We start from the raw sequence: 21,488 nt of genomic DNA, 5'->3' as shown, positions 1-21,488 counted from the left end.
GACGGTAAGGAAGCCAAACAAACCTACCAAATTAAAGCTCTTGATACGGAGGCTGTGAAAAGTATAATCTATTTTCATTGTTAATCACTAGATTTTATTGAAGATCCAAAAGGTCTTAGCACATTATTAGGTACTTGGGATATAATTTAGACATTAGGTATTCTCTATGTCTTCAAGAGATAGACAGTTATTGACTACTTATAACTTAACAAATGGAACACCCCTCAACAAAGTCAGGGGTCTATTTTCTAATACAGAAATTTATACGCCTTGAGTAGAAATACTTTTACTTTCTGCTTGGCTGATATTGCTTTCATAACTCTAAAATTTTACTCATTTTGCTAACATACTTGATGTTAACACTTTAGCCTTGTATATTTAAAAAAAAATAGTTTGAATTACTGTCCCATAGAAAGAAATGCAAGCACTTTAAAATGTGCTTCCCCTCAACTCAGATTTTATCATTAAAATTCCATGAAGCTTCTTCATGATCCTATCAGTTATCTTAAATACTAACTGCTTACTGCTCTTAACATCTTGGGAAGAAAACCAATGGGGTATTGCTGAATTTTTTGGAGGCATGCCATGGAAACGATTATAAAGATATGTTCAAACAAGGGCCTCCAAGGTCAGGTCTATGCTTATTTTATAGATTTGTTTCAATGATCACAGTCTGCTCTCTGGGTCATATAATTGATTACAGGATTGTCTCCCCTCTGACCTATGTACCTGGTAGGCTGCCACCAACTAAATTTATATCATAATGAAATCTATACCATTGTAGGATGACTATAGTTAACCACAATGTATGATGTAGTTTCAAATTGCTAGGAAGAGAATATTGAATGCTCCCAACACAAATAAATGCTAAAGCTTTGAGATAATACATATGCTAATTACCTTCATCTAATCACCATACATTATAGGTATCCAAACATTACTATGTACTCCATGAATATGTATGAATATGGCAATTATTATTTGTCAATTAAAAATACAATTAAGTCAAAAAAATTTTAAAAATATTTTTTAAAAGCAAATGGTAAATTTTAATTGTGAATCAGTCTATATTCTAATATATTAAGAGATCCTTTTGGAGAGTGTTGGGTGGTTGGATGAACTAGTATTGTACAGGTTCACATAAATTGGCATGTATTTCATAGCTTCATGCTTGTGTTGGACCTATGTTTCTGGGTGGTTTTTCACAGCACTACTGTAATTAGCATGTAAAGAACAAAAAATCTCTTTCTAGTGAAGCTTTAGTTCAGTCAGTTAGATTAGTCTCACCCCCAAGAGCAAGAGATTCTTTTGAAGACAGGTCATCTTTACAAACAGAAAAAAAACTCACGGGAGAAACTCAAGTGTTCAGCCTAGGTGATAAACCTTTCTCATAGATATATATAGCACAGATACACACATTTGCAGGTATTCATGGCATATAAGAAAGTGTTTCTGTAATTCATGGGTTAGCACCAATTAGTAAAATAAAGATAATATCAGAACATAAAAATTAAGTTGATTATGTATACTTAGAGTACATAGACATGCACAGATCTGAACATTGGATAATTATACAGAGATAAAGGAACCTCTTACAATTTGCATATCAGCTATACTTCCAGGAGACAACTCATTTACTCTCCGTTAACATATGATGAAGCCTGATGTCCAGGAAGAGGAAGGCTATAAAGACTTTTGCCTGTTTACTCCCATCATAATCATGAGTACACTACAAATGGACTGACATTGAATACCAATTAGAGTTTCAATTTCATTAGTTACTTGTAAATATCATACACAATTTGTTAAACATATTTATCTTCATGTAAATATGTAACAAATTATGTATAGTATATTTGATATTTGGGGTAAAGTATTAACAAATTATTTTACTAACTTTAAAAACAGAATACTTTTGTGGAATATTCTCTAGGTACCATTGATTATGTAGACCAAGTTAATATTCTTAATAACACCAGACAAATTGTACTGAGTTCAAATAACTTCAGACAGAGAAAAGTTGGAGCATTGTACAATTCCCATCTTCTCTAAGGCAACTATGTCTATGAATGCAAATTTTTAAAATGTGTTAGGTGAAACCTTGAGAATCAAAAATATATTTATAGTCACAGTAAAATCCCAACATTACACTGTGATTGAAGGGCAAAAATTGAATTTTATGAAAATGCAATTCAATTAATGTGAGGTTAATGAATTAATTGGTTCAAGTTCATGTATTTAGTCAGAATGAGGCCCAGCGGTTTGTCTGTGTGAGCTAAATCCATAACTGGTTTGGGCTGTAGTTTGGCACCACCTAGTGGCTGTTGGCCACTTTGAGTTAAATACTGATGAGGATGATTTGAGGTCTTGTGGATGGGTAGACCTTGACCTCAATGTTTCCATACCTGACCTCATTTCTTTGGACCGTCTCTCCACTCTTTCCCACTTCCATAAGTACCTAGAACTATAAACTTTCTCTGACACTTGATGAGGAATAGGATGTCATTATCAATTGTATTATATACAAATTTATGTTATCAATCGTGGCAGGCTGACATGAGTTTTAATATATGTGAGTTTCAAATTAATATTCAATTTTACTAAAAGATTAGTTTTCCTTAGACCTTTTAGTTCATCTATGTTTTATTAACTTATAAGCAATATTTAGATAAAAATGAGAGTAGTCTATTTCATCTTATTTAAAATTAATGGTTAACCCAAGGTAAGCAGTTAATGTTTCCTAACCAGTAGTTCTTGTCTACAAACTTAGTGAAGTATATTATCTTAAGCATACTAAACTAAATTTTATGAATTAAATATATATATATATTTAGACATGATATTACAAGTTATCAATCTAATAAATAAATTAACACAAGCCAGGAACTGAGTTCCTATAAATATCACAATTCAGTTTACAAAAACATCCTATTTTCTCTCAGCTTAAACCCACAAATCTAATATATCAATTATTTTTATTACAAATATTTTAAATAATATACACAGATTCCAAATTTAACATAAAATATTAAGTCTGATTAACCATTATATCTACACATATTTCTTTGCCAGTCCACTGCTCCAGAGAGTTATCCATGAAGTAATCATTTAAGTCTTCTCAACAATGGCTTGACTGACTGATGTGACTAGTTTAGAATATGGGGGATGAGTATGGCGCTTATCAGTCTGAGTTTGAATTAGGGACAGAAATTCCACCAGAATGATTTTCACAAAGTCTTTCTTACAATCCCTATGCCTCTATGCCTTTCACCTAGAATTTGGCTTTGCATTCTCTCTCCCCATCCAATGCTCTGTAGCCTCTTTTAAGTTTTAAGCATGATTTGGCAAATGCAATTATGCCCTCAACCCTAGGTTCTTGAATTTTCCACTAATATCTGTCTCGCTAGCAGCAGCTGTATTGTCATGCAAGTGATATGCTATGGACTCTGGCAACCTTTTCATAGTTTTGCTCTTTCACTGGCCACAAATGTGAGGGACTGACAACTTCACTGAATGCATATTTAAAGAATGACTTTTGAATTAATCTAAGGAGGACATATCACCTATTTGATACAGATAGTTCAAAATACATTTATTTAGTGTTTTGCTTCAACATGATTCACTTTGAGACTAAAGCAGTTATTCCCATATATCCAAATGTATCTAATAATACATATGAACATCAATAAATTGTTGTTGGTTGAGACCCCTGAATGCAAAATGTTATGAAGAAACTAGAAAAGACATCTCTCCTCACTCTCACACCCCACACAACCAGATGTCTCCAACTTGAGAGTTAATTGCAATGTCACAAAGGCAGTTATGTATTTCCTAGTGAGGAACGTATTACTTTCTTACACCCTACAGCCAAGCTATTGGTATAACCAGGTTGTTGTTCCTCCAAAGAAGTGAGATCGATGTTCTAACACCTCTTATCTCCCCCAGAAGGAATTGCATAATAATGGTGTCTATGACAGTATATTTTTAATTGTTTGGGATATAAAGAAATATTTGTTAATATACATTTTATAAATATATATGTATATATACCTACATCAAAAAATCCACCACACAAAATTTTTAGGCAAAAAGTAAGTCATATATTCTTCCTTAAGGCAAATTGTCAAGGAATGCAGCAAAGTTGGAAATATTTGCCTCACAAACAACGAAGCCATAGTTTCTTAAACCGTACTTTTTCCATAAGAATAAAAAAGTCATGGCAGACATCAGATCCCATTTGAGTTTGTGCTTAGGGATTATAAAATCAATGCTGACATTAACAGATCTTCATTCATATGTATGCTGCCTTTTAAGGTACTATTGAGGAAAAACATGAAAGTAGAAAATAAGAATATCCTCTGAAAGCTTATCTACGCTCTGATTATCTTTGTAAAAATTCCCTTTCATTGATTGCAGCTAAACTAACATGAACGAAGAAAAATTACTCCAGTTTTGAAAGACAAATTAATCTTCTGAGACAGTACTGGTTAATCTTATTATTAAAAATAACCAATCAGCCAGTTCTAGACAACTGGTGAAGGCAGCAATAATGTTACCAGTTGCAAACTTAAAATCAGAAAGTAACATGTCCTTAAAAACCATTGTATTAAGCAAGTAAATACGTTTATTTGCAAAATTGGGAAATATAGAAAAGAAAAAAATTTAAGTTAGTACTATTGCACAGAAAGAACTCCTATTAACCATTTGGTGTAGGCTTATATGGGCACCTTTTCTACATAGAGAGGTTTAATTGACTCCCAGTTCCACATGGCTGGGGAGGCCTCAGGAAACTTACAATCATGGCAGAAGGCAAAGAGAAAGCAAAGACCTTCACATGGTGGCAGGAAAGAGGGAGCTAGCAAGAGCAGGGAAAACTGCCTTATAAAACCATCAGATCTCACGAGAACTCATTCACTATCATAAGAACAGCATGGGGGAAATCATCCCATGATCCAATCACCTCCCACCTGATCACTCCCTCAATGCATGGAGATAATAGAGATCACAATTCGAGGTGAGATTTGGGTGGAGACACAGCTCAACCATATCAAAGGGAAATCAAAGCAGGGTAATCAGGGTAATTAATTAAAAGTCTACCTATAGGTCAAATACCCCAGTTTTCTCTCCACATCCCCTTTACAAATGCTTGTAATGCAGCATTTACTCCCAGGAAAAATTAACAGGGTTCTTTTTGACAGAGGTAAAAATTATCTGTTTGGGAATTATGATTCCTAGGATAGATGTTGGCATTCTACTCTTTCTGGCATATGCATTCCACTCAGCTTAGAGTTCTATCTCCATCCTGTCACCCTAAAGTTAAGCATGTTTTATCTATTTAGCCTCTCTGATCTTCCTTCAGTGTATAGGTAAAACTCCTTAGTCAAGTGAGACTCACTGCTGTAGTTTGGATGTCTGTCCCTCACAATGCTCAATGTTGGATGTGGGGCCTAGTCATGAAAGGTTTGGTGTCACCCTTACAGGAATGAGTGCGTTCTCACTATTAGTTTCTGTGAGAGCTGGTTGTTAAAAAGAGTCTGGTACCTCTCTCTTTCTTATGCATCCTCTCTCACCATGTGATCTCTGTTCAGACTGGCTCCTTTTTGCCTTCTGTCATGATTGGAAGCAGTCTGAGGCTCTCACCAAAAGCAGATGCTGGTGTCATGCCTCTTGTCCAGCCTGCAGAAACAAGAGCTAAATAAAACTCTTTAATTAATAAGTTACTCAGTCTTGGGTATTCTTTTATAGCAACACAAAACAGACTAAGACACTCACATATACAAAAGAAGAAGAAACCACAGCAATTTCCTAGAAAAATTAACCCAGAAGCACAGCATGCTTTATATATGAAGTTGACTAAGATCTTGAAATAATAGGATACAGCACACTTTAAGTTCAATATGCAATATTAACATTCTTCTCTTTCTTGTGTCTAGATAATCAATACAACACGAAAGAAAGCCCTGATTTGTAGTGTTTGCCAACTTCTGTGATGTAAGTACTTCCACCATTGGAGATTTCAAATGAGCATTGTGACATCTTTGAACACAGAATTGAGAAGAAATGCACAGAAGTACATCATTATATTGTATTCACAATACAGAAAGAACAAGAGTAAATAATTTCAAGATCATCAATAAAATGTAGTAAAGTGATTAAGAAGTAATGAATATCTTTGTTTCTCATGTATTTTATTTTATTTTACGTGTATGTAATATAATGTTTAATAATGACCATATTTAACAACTGGCTCAAACAATTTCTGATAATTTAAAAATGAGCGTTTGTGAACAGTTACAAGCCAGTTTCCACATGACTGCACATTAGGGATTTCACTCTTGCTGGTAGTTCTTTCAGAACGATTCTCTTACCACCCTTTGAATACCTTGTTTAACTCCTCTTTACTCATTTTAACTGTTTATTAACCACCCCATTGATAGACATTAGCTTTTTTAAAATTTATTTTTTAATTAACAAAAATCATATTAGCAAAAATCGTGATAAGTTTTGATAATTAGCAAAAATCGTGATAAATAACAATATTTATCATGTTTTTATATATGTATACATTGTGGAATGGCTAAATAAAGCTAATTAACATATACATTACCTCATGAACTTATTTATTTGTGATGAAAACACTTAAAATTTACTTTCTGAGCCATTTTCAAGTGTACAATATATTGTTACTAACTCTAGTCACCATGTGGTACAACAGATCTCTTGAACTTATTTCTTCTATCTAACAGAAATATAGTATCTTTTGATCAACATCTTCCCAATCCCCCCCATCCTTCACCTTTTTGCCAACCCCTGGGAACCACTATTCTGCCTTCTACTTCTATGAGTTGGTCATTTTTAGATTCCAAGTATGTGTAAGATAATGCAGTACTGACTTGTCTTTCCGTGCCTGGCTCATATCACCTAGCATAACATCCTCTATGTTCATCCATGTTATCACAAATGACAGGATTTCCTTCTTTCAAGAATGAATAATAATCTATTGTATATATAATATATACCACATTTTCTTTATCCATTTATCCGTTTGTGGGTGCTTAGGTAACTTTCATATCTGGGCTTTTGTGAATAATGTTGCAATGAACATAGGAACACTGATTGTATTTCCTTTGGATACATATCCAGTGGTAGGATTGCTGCATCATACTGTAGTTCTATTTTTAATTTTTGGAGAAATCTCCATACAATTCTCATCTCATAATGAAGCCCTCTCTGATCACACTACTTAACACTGCAGCATATCCCCATCCCTTCCCTTGCACACTTCTTTCTACTTACTGTGCTCATTATCTCCATACAGTTTCTCACCTCAAATATACTATGCTATTTCAGTTATTTGTTCATCCATTCATTAGTTTGTTTAAGTTTATATTTTACTCCCCATTTAAAATATAAGCTCAGTAGAAAAATAAATCCTTGTCCTTTTCAGTATTGTGGCTAAAACAGAGATTCCACAATTTCAATTCATGTTATTTCTTCAGTGAATTTTTTAAAACTTTCAAACATTCTTAAGTGCCACTTAATCAATCTTCCTGTCTGTCCTTGATTGTCTACTATGTCAACAAGTTGTTGAAAAAGTTAAAAATTCAAATACTGTTTTATGAACTTGATTAAGAAAAAAATATAGATTATTTGATTAAATTCACCTAAATTGTTCCTTAGGAGATTTTATGTGAAACAACTCTGAGTGGGTCAATATAATCTGTATTTTCAGATAGCAGGTAAAATTAATATAATCATAATCATGGCTGTTGAACTCTTGTCATCAGATTTATTATCTGAACACAAGTAAATTGATTATTCTTTGTACAGAGTTGCCCTTACCAAGTTCCTAATGGCTTGACTGGATGCAGTCAGAGCCCATAAATGTCCATTCATGACTCAACCAGGTTCTACATTTGAATCTGGAGCTAATATAGTTTTGGGCAAAAACACTACAGTGTGAGTTGGTATAGTATTACATTAATCCTACATGCTGTTAATTAAGAAAGTATTTTTTAAATCTATAAATGTTAATTATTAAACATTTACTTTAGAGCTTAATGCACTTTAGTTGGAAAGAAACACCTAATTGGTTCAGAAACAACTTGAAATATCTTTAGGAGGCTAAAAGTAAATACAGTCAGATAATTACACTTACCATTAACTTCAGCAGTATACACTAAAAATAGATAATTTATTTATTTTTTAACTAAAAGACTGTACCTATTTTCTGTTTGAAAATGTACAATTCAGTGGTTTTTAGTTCTGCCACAATCACAGGGTTCATAGGGTTCTGCAAGAATCCTTACTGTCTAATTTCAGGAAATTTCCATCTACCCTGAAACAAACTTCATGCCCATTCATAGTCACTTCCAGATAGGCTTAATATCTGGGTGATGAAATAATCTGTACAACAAACCCCATGACCCAAGATTACCTGTGTAACAAACCTGCACATACACCCTTGAACTTAAAAAAATAATAATAATAATCACTCCCCATGCCTTTCTTCCCCTAGTCCCTTGCAAGTGTTGATCAACTTTCAGCCTCTACTGATTTGCCTATTTTGGATATTTCACATAAATTGAATCTTACAATATGTGGCTTTCTGTGTCTGACTTACTTCATTTAGCATAATAGTTTCAAGATTCATCCACACAGCAGCGTGTATGAGTACTCCTTCCCCAAACTTTTAACTGTTCTATAGAGATACAATTCACATACTAGGCAATGCACACATTTAAAGTGTAAAATTCAATGGCTTTTAGTATATTCACAAAGTTGACTATCACCAAAATAAACCTTAGAGCATTTTCATTGTTCCCAAAAGAAACACTGCTCTTGTTAACCCTAATCCTACAATCCTCCATCCCTCTTACTCCTCTCCACTAGTCCTAGATAACTATTCATGTAATTTTTGTCTCTCTAGATTTGCCTATTCTGAACATATCGTATTACAGAATTCTATAATATATTGTCTTTTGGGACTGGCTTCTTTCACTTAGAATGTTTTCAGGGTTCAACTATTTTATGACAGGTATCAATGATTCCTTCTTTTTAAATTACAAAACAGTATTCCATTGTCTGGATATATCACATTCTATTAATTCATCAACTGACAGGTGAATTTGTTTCATTTTCACCTTTTGGCTATTATGAATAATGATGCCATAAGCATTCATGTATAAGTTTTTATGTAGTTTTATATTTTCATTTCCCTTGGATGTATACTTAATTATGAAATTTCTGGGTCATATGGTAAATATATGTTTAACCATTTGATGAACTGATAAGCCATGCCAAATGGTGTGGTACTGGTATAAAAATAGACACAAGTCAGACACAATAAAACAAATATTGCATTTCTCACTCATAAGTAGAGCTAAAATATGTGTTTAGATAGACATAGAGAGTGGAATGATAGACAAAAAAGACTCAGAAGATTGAGGGGGTGGCAGTGGGGGTAGATATGAGAAACCACGTAATGGGTACAATGTACATTATTAGAGTGATAGATACCCTTAAAACCCTTACTTGGCTACTATGCAATCTATCCATGTAACAAAATTGAACTTGTACCCCCTACATATATACAAATTTAAAAAACAGAAAAATGATGAATATAATAAACAGAATAAAAGGTATTTTCTTAGTTCTGGCCTTGGAGATTAATTAACATCTTAATTTCTAACCATATAGTTTCGATTAATAGCAACTTAATTTCAATACCATACAAAAATTGCTTCTATATAGCAACCTTTCCTCTTTCATCTTTGTGCTATTATTGTTGTATGATTTATATCCTTCCACATTGTATGTCTATCCAAGCACATTTATATTAAGCACTTTATGTGATTGTGTTTTATATAAGATAGGAGAAAAAAGCATTACAAATAAGTTTTTGGACTTTCCTATGATTCTTTATAACGTTTCTGTTTCAATGATTTTTTGCCTTGACACTACTCATTTTGTCCCTTTTCAAACTTTGTAAAGCTTAATATTGAATAATAAGAGATGCATCGAATCTTCTCTCAACTCAAGTTTCCTTTGCAAATAATGAATGAATGTCTCCAAGTAGAAGAAACAGCCATTTGAGAGTCACAGCAACATGGGCATGCTTGGTGTATTTGAAGAATAGCAAAAGGCCAGCATGACTGCAGCCAAGGAAGCAAGGGGGAGATACAGAAGTGAAAATGCAGGAGGGGAGCTGAACAAATCATATAGGATCCTGGAGGCCAAAGACAGAACTTTGGTTTTTGTTCTAGGTGAAAAGTAGCAGAGGCTTCAAGAAGCCTTGCCTGTTTCTGCCTGTTTTTTCTTAACTGTCTAATGTCTGTCATGAGTACAGCAGAACTCAGATAGCTGCTGCCCTTTCACCCTGGCTCCCAGCAGATTGTTGAAACTGCTTCTTGTGGTGTGTCATACATGTTTTGAAGTTGGTTTGTTGCTACAGCATAAATTGAGTAATATTTTATTTTTGTGTGCATGTTTATGTCTGTTTTTGACCAACATGTGGATTCCCAGTGCTAGCATGGTTCCCATCAAATAGTAGGTGCTCAGGAATTGAATGAGGGTGGTGAAAATCCCAGGCTACTGCAACAAAATGCCACAGACTGTGTGGCTTAAACAACAGGGCAAGATAGAGGAGGTGTTACTCTTGATTGGTTACTTTGCTTGTCAAATACATGCTCCCTGCTGAGCCGTTTGTCATCTCTAAGAAATGGCTAGTCCGGGAGGGGCAGCCTGTCCCCAACCAGAAGAGTTTTTTAAGATGTCAAAATATCATAATATACTGAAAACAAAAACATAAACAATATATCCCGTATTATCTTCCTAGTAATTTTTGTACACTCCATATATTTTATGCATATATGTATGTACTTATACATATATGTGCATATATGCTTACAGTATGTGTGTATATTTACCCGTACATATATTTCATAAGTGATATTACAACATATATATTGATTTGCAACTTGTTTTATCACATAACAAACTGAAAATATTTTAATGCTGTTTTTCCTACGTCTTTTAAAAAGCTGCATGTTTTATTACATATCTGTACCAGTATGTGTTTAACCAACATCCTATTGATATTTATGTTTTTTTCTAGGTATTTTTCTACAGGTATGCTTGTGCATTTCTACTTGGATATCTGTAGTGCAAATTTGTAAAAGTAGAATTGCTGGACCCCAGGGTACACATGATTTGTATTTAGATAGTGACAGATTGTTCTCCAAAAGATTCTCCCAGTTTTCCATGTTTATTGTTAAAATCTTCATTGATGATAAGAATGAACCCTTGTTGTTATAAACCACTGGGTGAGATAAAGAAATTCGAAGAAATCTTGAAGTAGGAAGAATAACTTTTCCACTCATGCCACATGCTTAGCCAGAAGTGAAGAAAATGACACTTTGCCATCTTTCGGCTTTCTCAGGAACAGATTCTAGTTTAGAAATTTACTAAACTTGCGCTATAATTTTCCATATAACCAGCAAAATTTTTACCTTTGATCATTAAGGGTATCAAATGCAAACAATCTAACTGGATTTCTTCAATTCTTAGCTTTTAAAACATAGTCCAGATATAATGTCCTTTATAGCTAAGTGTCAATGTACTCAAACTACATTAAGCCTCACTGAACTGTGATATGATCAACGTCTAATATTTTTTACGTTTAGAGAAAATCTGAAAATAGATTTTAAAAACATTTCCTTTTAATAGGTGTTATATACCTGCAAATTTTGGGTTACTACCTTCTTTCAGACAAAATATTTAAAATTAATAGTACATGTCCATGTAGTGACAAAGGGAAATTACATGATCACTTTTATTGGAAACAGAAATCTCCAAGGAAGATGGCAAGACATTATAATTGATGAATTCACTCTTTGGCTATATTTCTTAAATCTGAGGTGTTTAATTTTTGTTGAAAGTGTAATATATTGTATTAAATCTTAATTATCTAAATGCCACGATGACCTTGGAGTGATAGCTAAAGATTCACTAGCCAATATTTCAAGATATGAGCAGCCTGTATAATAGTATTGAAGGGTAGACAAAGAGGGATAAAGTATGTAATGAATTATCTATTCAAGCAAATAGATTGAAGTTATATAAAATGGCAATTCAACTACAATATCAAAAAATTATTGCAAAGTGAGAATGTTTCCCCGACTGGCATGGCTTACCTTTTCTTCTTTTTATTTTCTCTCACAAGCTGTAATGTGCCGTTTAACACAACCTATCAAGTTAGCTCAAAGAGCATATTATCCTTTTTATTGGCTTAAAGTTTGGCCAAATAATAATAATAGTATCAGATTCCAGCCTGTGAATACCTTTCTAATAGGATTTTGAAAACTCTTAAAGTACTGTGAATAATTTAAATATAAAGCTCTATATATTATCTTGTTGTTTATTATCTTTATTACTATTAGACTAGCATTTATTTAATTCCTACCAATTCAGAAGTTATCCTAATTAATATAGAACAAACTTGTTTATTTGGAAAGTTCTCATGAAGAAAAATTGTGCAAAGGTGATAGCTTCCTAACTTTGAATCTTACCATGTCATCAAAAAATCATACCAATTACCAATGAAAATAAATAAAATCTCCCAGAATGCATACCCACAGATAACTAAAAGACTGAAAATATTACAAACTTCAAGTTATATCTAAGTAAGCACATAAATAAGCCAGAACATTAGAGTTATGTATAGAGTTTATGCATTTGTTGCTGGTCATGTGTGGATTGCACAGAAAAGAGGAGATATGTGAGAGTTCCATGGGAGAACACAGATTACATCAACTAGGATTGACCCTTCTAAGAAAAGAGACCCACTGATTGGGCAAAGAATATGTTTGAAATATACAACCGTAGTCAGTCCTCTGATATGCCAGGTTTCAAACATATTCTCTACAACACAATATGGAGAATATGTTTGAAATCTGGAGTATCAGAAGACTTACTACTGGGAATTTACAAAAAAACCAGTTTGGAATATGTGAATTACCAGAGGAGGCAGCCCTGGGAAATAACTTTTTCTGGGTTTACGATAATGGGGTAGCTGATGTCCAGATGAGTTTTCCTTAGAATCAAATAATTTTGAAATGCTAAAAAGGATCTGGTAAATAAATAAATGAATAAATAAATACAATCATCTGAGAAGATAAAAAGTTACAAGGAGCTCCAGAGAAAATAGGTATTACTGAAAGTTCATTAGGAGAAAAGATGATAAGAATAAAAAGAGTATAAAAAAAAAAAAAAAAAAAAGAAGGTAACCAAAATAAATTTAAAAATGTAAAAAGAGTCAATTCCAACGGGTAAATGGCAAAGTGTCCTTTTATTCACTTCTGGATAAGCATGTGACATGACTGGAAAAGTTATTCTTCCTATGTCAAGATTTCTCTGTATTTCTTCATCTCACCCAGTGGTTTATAACCACAAGTGTTCATTCTTATCATCAATGAAGATTTTAATAATAAACATGAAAGACTGGAACAATCTTTTGGAGAACAATCTGGCACTATCTAAATATAAATCATGTATATGGCATCCAGCAATTCTACTTTTACAAATTTGCACTACATATATTCAAGTAGAAATGCACAGGCATATCTTAGAAAAATGTCCAGAAAAACATAAATATCAATAGAATGTTGCTTAAACACATACTGGTATATGTGTGTGTGTGTGTGTGTGTGTGTGTGTGTGTGTGTATAATAAAACATGAAACTTTTTAAAATAAATTTTAAAAAGCATAAAAATGTTTTCAATTTATGTGATAAATTGCAAATCAATACATATGCTATAATATCACTATGAAATATATGTATGGGTAAATATACATACATACTTATAAGTATAAATGCACCTATCTGTATGAGTACATTATATATACATAAAAATATATGGAGTATACAAACATTAGTAAGAGAATAGGGAATATATTGTTTTTATTTTTGTTATCAGTATATTGTATTTCGACACATTAAAAAAACTCTTCTGATTGGGGACAGACTGACTCTCCTGGTCTAGTCATTTCTTAGAGATAACAAATGGCTCAGGAGGGAGCATGGTTTTGATAAGCAAAGTAACCAATCAAGAGTATCACCTCCTCTATCTTGCCCTGTTGTTTAAGCCACACAGTCTGTGGCATTTTGTTGCAGTAGCCTGGGATTTTCACCACCCTCATTCATTTGCTGAGCACCTACTATTTGATGGGAACCATGCTAGCACTGGGAATCCACATGTTGGTCAAAAACAGACATAAACATGCACACAAAAATAAAGTATTACTCAATTTACGCTGTAGCAACAAACCAACTTCAAAACATGCATGACACACCACAAGAAGCAGTTTCAACAATCTGCTGGGAGCCAGGGTGAAAGGGCAGCAGCTGTTCTGCTGTACTCATGACAGACATTAGACAGTTAAGAAAAAACAGGCAGAAACAGGCAAGGCTTCTTGAAGCCTCTGCTACTTTTCACCTAGGATAAAAACCAAAGTTCTGTCTTTGGCCTCCAGGATCCTATATGCTTTGTTCAGCTACTCTCCTGCATTTTCATCTCTGTATCTCCCCTTGCTCACTTGGCTGCAGCCATGCTGGCCTGTTGCTATTCTTCAAACACACCGAGTATGCCCATGTTGCTGTGACTCTCAAATGGCTGTTTCTTCTACTTGGAGACATTCATTCATTATTTGCAAAGGAAACTCGAGAGATGATTCGATGCATATCTTATTATTCATATTAAGTTTTACTTGCTTTTTAAAGTCATATAGGATGATAATTGAATTTATAATAGAATGAGTTGAGTCTTTTTTTAGATTAGTCAAAAGAATGAATTGTTTTTCAAAATTTTGTTTTTCTGATATCCAAAAAAATTACATCCACATAGGATCATCCTGGCTGATATTTAGCGTTCTGAAGAGTGCCAGTTGGCTTATTCTGATCATTTGAATCACTTGAATTTCAAATCTGGCAATGTCTTGCTACAAAAATAAAAAAAAAAGACCCTTGCAAAATAACTTTATAGGTTACATATTATCTTCTTTACCACAGTGAATAATGGGACAGCTGAAAATTGTTTCAGCCTCATGACAAAGACGGGAGAATCACTTTATGGTTTCTAATTATACGAGCTAGAACAGACATGTGAATTCTCCCTGAAATATTTTCATTTTTGCAGAGACTCGCCTCCATCTTTTAAACACATTTCCATTATGTTTGAGTAGTTAAGTGTACCTCATTTTGCATTTTATTTCCCTTGATATTTACATGACAATGGCAAAATAAGACACAGCCAGAATAACATAGTAATGTCCCAAATATCAGTTCATTTTAAAGGCACAGTTCATTTGAAATGGGCAATAGCCTTGGTAATTAATTAGTCCCTCTCAGCCCTTAATCCTGCTGTTGTATCATGTGACCTTTAGATTTGGCTAGAAGAGGGCATTGGTAGTAGAGAGCAGGAGGAGAGAAAGTTCTGTACTTCTCAAGTTGCTTCTCTGGCTGGATAGCAGTTTGATAGTAGCAGTGATACTTCATCAACAGCCACAGCTCCTGTGGGGTGGACCCTCACTCATAGGGGCAGTTCTCACAGGTTTTAGCAACCACTTACTCTACTTCCAGTCAGGCCTTGAAATGGTCAGGCTTCATACCATCCTACTCCTCTGTGGTTCACCTTCTCTTGTTGGTGCCCTTAACCCTGCCTCCAGCTTTCTAACTAGTCCTTTCATTACTTATTCCATGACCCTGTGACAATGTCATTTCTTTACTGTCCAGGACCATGGCTTATACCATGGCTTATAATATCATCTATCATGTGCTGTGTCCTACAAAAGTTTTAAAGTAAAAATGGTCAAGATGACAGTTAATGATAGTTTTCCAACTGGCCAGTCATTTCACATCATAAAGGTAAGATTCAGCTCATTCACCCTTTCTTTCCAGTAGACTTGTCCCCCATGCTCTTCTGAGAGCTGAGGGGATGACCATGGTCTGGCCAAGCCTCAGTCTACCCTTCTCCCCCTTTTCTCCTCAATATTGGTGGAACCTGCTATCTGTTGAGAGAACCCAGGCAGCTTTTCTGCTTGCTTGGATTCTGAAGCATATTGGGACCATCTATTTACTTAAAAAAAAAAAAAAAAAAAATCCTGGCCCAGCACTGTGGCTCACGCCTATAATACCAGAACTTTGGGAGGTCAAGACGAGCAGATCATAAGGTCAGGAGATAGAGACCATCCTGGCTAACACAGTGAAACCCCGTCTCTACTAAAAATAAAAAAAAAAATTAGCTGGGCGTGGTGGTGGGCGCCCATAGTCACAGCTACTCGGGAGGCTGAGGCAGGAGAATGGTGTGAACCTGGGAGGCAGAGCTTGCAGTGAGCGGAGATCATGCCACTTCACTCCAGCCTGGGTGACAGAGTGAAACTCCATATCAAAATATAGGCAAGTTTATAGTTACTTAAAACATAAGTCTCCGTTTCCAATGCCATGAGTAGCATAGGAATATATTATTATTTCCTAAGATTCAAATGATATAAAGCACACAGAGTAGAATGCTCAAAGGTCCCCTTTCTTACCTCCCATTTCTGTCTCTATAGATTTGTCTAGTCCATACATTTCATATGAATGGAATCATACAACATGTGGTCTTTTGTGACCAGCTTCTTTCACTTAGCCTAATGTTTTCAAGGTTCATGATGTTGTAACATGTGTCAGTACTTCATTCTTTTTTGTTGCAAAGTGATATTCTATTGTATAGATATACCACATATTGTTTAACTATTCATCAGTCCATGTGTATTTGTACAGTTTCTACTTTTTGGCTATTATGAATAATGCTGCTATAACTTATGCAAAAGTTTCTGTGTGAATATATATCTTCACTTCTTTAGGATATATAGGAGTGAAATTGTTGGGTCATGTACTAACTCTAATGTTTAACATTTTGAGAAACTTTTCCAAGAATATTCAATTGGCTGTAATTTATTGGTGACATTTTCTGTAGTATTGTGGAGTTTATAAGGCAAAGAAAGTTTTATGAAGATCATAAATATTTTCTCTACATGATTAATTGAGAGATATAATTTTGCTGAAAAGGTAAATTTACTATTCTAAAAATATTTATAGATATAAAGAGAAATCTAGAAAAAATAAAATCTATGTTTCAGACCAATTTTACTCACAGTTATGGCCAGGTTGGATGATTATTACAAATATTTAGAGCTTAAGTTTCAAAGTGTTGTAGATAGATCTTATAAATCATCATTTCAAACGTCTATATCTTACATTTAAGATATTAATGCTCAAAATTAATGCTCAAAAATACTCAAAATTAATTCTCAAAATTAATGTCTATCTCTCTAATAGAAGAGAGAGGGTTTGGGGTATACATAGATTTTTTTAAAAAATAAAGCTAGACCTGTTTGAGGTGGATAAAATAACAGATATATTCCATTTTTATGATAATGTGTAATGATCTTGATTTTATAGGGGAATTTTAGTTAATGCCCATGTAACAAATTATCTTCAATATAATAGAGTTTCTATATGCTATTTATCAAGATAGCGCTTTAAAATTTCTTAATTTACATATTCTTTTAGCAATTTATACTATAAGGATATTACTATATTCATGGTTTACATAGAAACCACAACTCGAATGGTAATTGACTTATTTAAAATCAAATGGTAAACAGCTGTAATTTTAATGCTTGTTTCCTAATTCTATACCTAGATTTTTGTAGCAAAGCTTCAAAGTTTGGACGATATAAGAAAATTTGTAGATTAGTTGCCCATAATAGTGACTTCCAGTAAACTGTGATGGCTTCATGAGGCTATTACTTAAAGTTTTATTATACTTCTACGGATTACCTAGCAAGAGCTTTGCTGAGTTCTGTAGGAGGTGATACCTCTAAGAGATACCTGATGGAATCATGGAATCCAATCCAGGGCTTCTCAAGGGGCTTCTAGAGATAGTTTCCTGTAAATGCAAACCTTATTTGAAGGGCTGTGAATTCTGCTAGATATGTAATTTGTGATAAAGAAAATGCTTCACATTAAAACTATTCCCTTCATTTTTGTGTCACAGATGTAGTCATTCAATGATATTTTCTATAAAAGTACTGACAATTAATATTGCAATTTTCAAGCAAAAGCCCTTAAGAAACTAGCATTCATCCAAACACTTTTCTTTTCAATAAACACTATCAACAAAAGACATTAGACGTAATGATTTCTAAGGGCCACAACACGGGTTTTATAAATTAAATATCTTCAGGACTGTCTCTGAGAACAATAATCAATATTTTATTTTATTATTTTAAGCTATTTTCTATTCTTTTCAATACCAACTTTCTCTTGTCCTTCCTTCCTACCTCTCTTCCTTCCCTCCTTTCTTTTTTCCTTTCTTCCATTCTTTCTTTCTATTTTATACTTAATTTTTCTTTTGCATGTATATGTTAATTTTCTTGTGTGCTTGTAGCTTCTTGGGTTTTTTTTTGTTTTGGTTCATGTTTAAAAACAAGGCATTTGAAACTTGATGGGGACTTTGGTTTACATGAAGGAGGACTGATAATCAACAAGAGATTACTTCTCTTTAGTTAAGGAAATTCAGTAAGATTGAAACTGAATATCCTTAATCCAGGATACTAATGCCCACGGTAGTAGAGCTAGTTCACCAAATACTGTGTTGAGTGATTGCTGTGTATGCTGATCTTAGGAAGAAGAGAAGATAGGCACTGTGGTCAAGTCGCTCCCTGGAAACACCTCATCCTTAATAACATTATTTTGGGAATTGCTGGACTCAAGGGATACAATTATAAAACTTGGACTTTGGTCTAAAATAAACCCATACTGTTTTACCATTGTCAAGCCAAAATATTTTATTACTGGAAACAAGTTTATGCTCTAGTTTGACTATTTCCACTAGTGGCACTATGGCTCTCCTTTTATCTCTTGTTTAAACACTTGAAATTATTCTCAGATCCTCATCTCTCCGCTTGTATTCAATTTAGTAATTTATCTTACGTCTTTTTCTCTTTTCCATTTACGCTGGAGCCACCCTTTTCCTGGACTTCTATAATGTTATTTTAGTAAATGAATCATGTTTGCCATGACTGTGCCCATGCCTGCAGGAAGATAGTCCAAATATTCTGGTGTCAGGCAGAAGCAATTTCATATCCTGGCTTTGCCCCTAAATATCTACATTAAATGAGGAACTTACTTAACCTCTTTAAGTTATTATTTCTTTTGTAAAGTTGAGATAATCATAGTTCTTACCATATATGCTTTGGAGGAATTTTAAAAAGAAATGTAAAATGCTTCACACAGTACCTGCCACATACTAGGTCCTAAATAGTAAAAAATGTTAACTATTACTGTTAAAATTGTACTGCCTGTCAACTTTTACATTATTACATTTAACCCAACATTCTTAACACATAAAATAAAAGCTATAGTTATTTATATCAAGTGTGTCTCTTTTGCATAGCAAGAAGCCGCTTCTAGATTCTTAATGACAAATCCATGGCTACTAGCATTTTACCATCCCTATTTTTCAAAAATTTTAAAAGACAAATTATAATTGTATACAGTTATGGAGTGCAATGTGATCTTTTGATATATGTATACAATGTGCAATGATTAATTCAAGATAAATTAACATATCCATCACCTCACATACTTATCATTTTTCATAATGACATTTGAAATTTACTTTCTTAGATTTGAAATATGCAATATGTTGTTATTAACTATGTAGTTACCATGTTGTTCGATCAATCTCAAAAACTTGTAACTCCAATTTGACTGGAATTTTATATAACAACTTTCCATTCCTTTTTCCCCAACCCAGCCTCTAATAATGACTATTTTACTTTGAGTTTGACTTTTTAATTTCAACATGTAAGTGAAATCATGTGGTATTTGCCTTTTTGTGCCTGGTTATTTTACTTAGCACAATATCCTCCAGGTTCATCTATGCTGTTGCAAATGATATGATTTTGCCCGTTTGTTAAAGACTGGATAATATTCATGTGCACATGCACGTCTGTGTGTGTGTGTGTGTGTGTGTGTGTGTGTGTGTGAATACACTACATTTTATTTATCGATTTATCTATTGATTCCATATCTTGACTATTGTGACTAATGCTGCAATGAACGTGGGAATGTAGCTACCTCTTTGACATGCTGATTTCAATTTCTTTGCATATATAGCTAGATAAAAGATTGCTGAGTCATGTGGTAGTTCTATTTTTAGTTTCTTGAGAACTCTCCTTAGTTTTCCTTAATAACGTTACTAACTCACATTTCCAACAACACTGTACAAGAGTTTCCCTTTTCTGCACATCCTCACCAACACTCACCTTTCATCTTTTTAATAATAGCTATACTAAAAGGAGTAAAGTGATACCTCATTGTGGTTTTAATTTGTATTTTCCTAGTGAGTAGTGATACTCTGTACAAAAAATATCTAAAGACTCTACCAAAGACTGTTAGTATTGATACATAAATTCAGGAAAGTTGCAGTATGCAAAAATTAGTATACAAAAATTAGTAGTATTTATATACACTAACAATAAACTATCCAAAAAAAGAAATCAAGAAAAAAATTCCATTGAGAGTAGCTACGGAAAAAAAAGCACTTAGGACTAAACTTAGCCAAGGAGGTAAAAGGTCTGTAAACCTTGGATAAAGCAAATTGAAAATAAATGAAAGGAAATTCTGTGTTCATAGCTGGGAATAATTTTGTTAAAAATCTCCAGACCGCCTTCCAAAATCTATAGACTCAATCAATCCCTATCAAAATTCCAAGTCCTTTTTCACAGAAATAGAAAAAAAAATTCTAAAATTCATATGGAACTGGAAATTATCCTGAATAGCCAAGGCAATTTTGAGAACAAAACCGGAGGCATCAAACTACCTGATTTTAAAATATGTTGCAAAGTCATAGTAATTAAAACAGTGTAGTATTGGCATAAAAACATACCACAATAAAACAGGATAGAAAAACCCGAAATAAACCTACATATTTACAATCAATTGATTTTTATCAAAGATGGCAAGAACACACAATGGAAAAGTTTGGTCTCTTCAATTCAATAAGTGGTGCTGGGAAAACTGGATATCCTCATGCAGAAGAATAAATTTAGACCTTTATCTTACAGCACATACAGAAATAAACTCAAAATAGCTAAAAGACCTAGACATAATAATGGAAACTGTAATACCACTGGAATAAAACATAAGGGAAAAGCTCTGCACCAGTTGTCTGGGCAATGATATTTTAGATTTGATCCCAAAAGCTTAGTCAATAAAAGAAAAAATAAACAAATGAGATTTCTTCACACTAAAAGCTTCTGGACAGCAAGGGAAACAATGCTAACAGAGTGAAGAGACAACCTACAGATTGAGAGAAAAAATTTTGCAAACCATACATCATATAAGGGATTCATGTCCAAAATACATAAGGAATTCAAC

At 33.6% G+C, this 21,488-nt stretch overlaps 1 long non-coding RNA gene across 1 annotated transcript in view; it reads left to right on the top strand.

Moving 5' to 3' along the window:
• The window catches only part of LOC114671322 (uncharacterized), a 113,538-nt gene extending 104,935 nt beyond the window's left edge, over positions 1 to 8,603 (top strand). The window contains exon 2 of the long non-coding RNA XR_013401849.1: positions 5,934 to 8,603. This is a non-coding gene — a long non-coding RNA (uncharacterized LOC114671322). The remainder of the gene's footprint in view (positions 1 to 5,933) is intronic.
• Positions 8,604 to 21,488: the final 12,885 nt, after the last annotated feature.

This window comes from Macaca mulatta, chromosome 12 (assembly GCF_049350105.2).
Source record: "Macaca mulatta isolate MMU2019108-1 chromosome 12, T2T-MMU8v2.0, whole genome shotgun sequence".
Classification (NCBI taxonomy): domain Eukaryota; kingdom Metazoa; phylum Chordata; class Mammalia; order Primates; family Cercopithecidae; genus Macaca; species Macaca mulatta.
This window is presented reverse-complemented; position numbering and strand designations above follow the sequence as displayed.